This window comes from Myotis davidii, unplaced genomic scaffold (assembly GCF_000327345.1).
Source record: "Myotis davidii unplaced genomic scaffold, ASM32734v1 scaffold21, whole genome shotgun sequence".
NCBI lineage: Eukaryota > Metazoa > Chordata > Mammalia > Chiroptera > Vespertilionidae > Myotis > Myotis davidii.
The window spans coordinates 678,935-679,752 of NW_006292573.1; the positions used below are offsets into that span (position 1 = coordinate 678,935).

The window sequence follows — 818 nt, forward strand, 5'->3', positions numbered from 1 at the left end:
CCACTCGCCCGGTTACCGCCTCTTCTTCAAATCGCTGGCAAAGTACATTAGGCGAGTAGAGCAGTTTCAGAGGTCCAGTTTCAGACAGAAGGAGCCTTCTCTATTTTGGTTCCAGAGGTGGTCAGATGCCTCGCAGCTTCATTTCGTCGAGTCCTTTCCAGTATTTAAAATTGTTGTCCAGATGCTGGAGTAACTCCTGTAGGTCTACAAAGTCCTCCCAAGCATGGTACATGTCTGTGACGAAGTAGTCGATGAAGGAGATCTGGGACTTGGGGATGCTGCAGGTGTTTCGGTCAAAAGCTGGCATCGCCACAGTTAAGTCCAGCTTCTTTTCTTCTTCGGTCTGCAGAGCAGAAACTGCCTCGGTCTGAGAAAAACACTCCTCCGAGATGCGTGCAGCCCACTCGATGCACTGCTCCAAGGGCCGGCAGGGGTTGGACACGTCCTCGTACTTGATCATCATCGGCTTGATCAGAGTCCGGTTCTGTGGGACCGGAGCATCATGTCTACGTCACGAGGGTCTGGCTCACTCCCCTCGCTTTCCTCCAGCTCTGCCAAGGGCTTGACGACACTGTTGACAAACTTATTGATGTGCTCGAAGTGCCTGGTCATCTCTGTGGCCAACACCATGTCGATGATGGCCTGGCGCAGCGTCCGGTAGTCATTCCTCTCCACATTCTTGAAGATGTTGCTCTTGTCCTCCTGGGCGGTCAGCTGGAGGGCCAGGGCCGCGTGGTGGCTCTCCAACACGGCACGGTCGTTGTACAGCACGGCCAGCGGGCTGCCCGCGTGGCCCAGGAAGAGGTTGGTCCTCCCCG

General features: G+C 55.4%; 1 pseudogene; it reads right to left on the reverse strand.

The window, feature by feature from the left end:
- Nucleotides 1-100: 100 nt before the first annotated feature.
- Nucleotides 101-818, reverse strand: part of LOC102763695 — an 8,288-nt pseudogene continuing 7,570 nt past the window's right edge.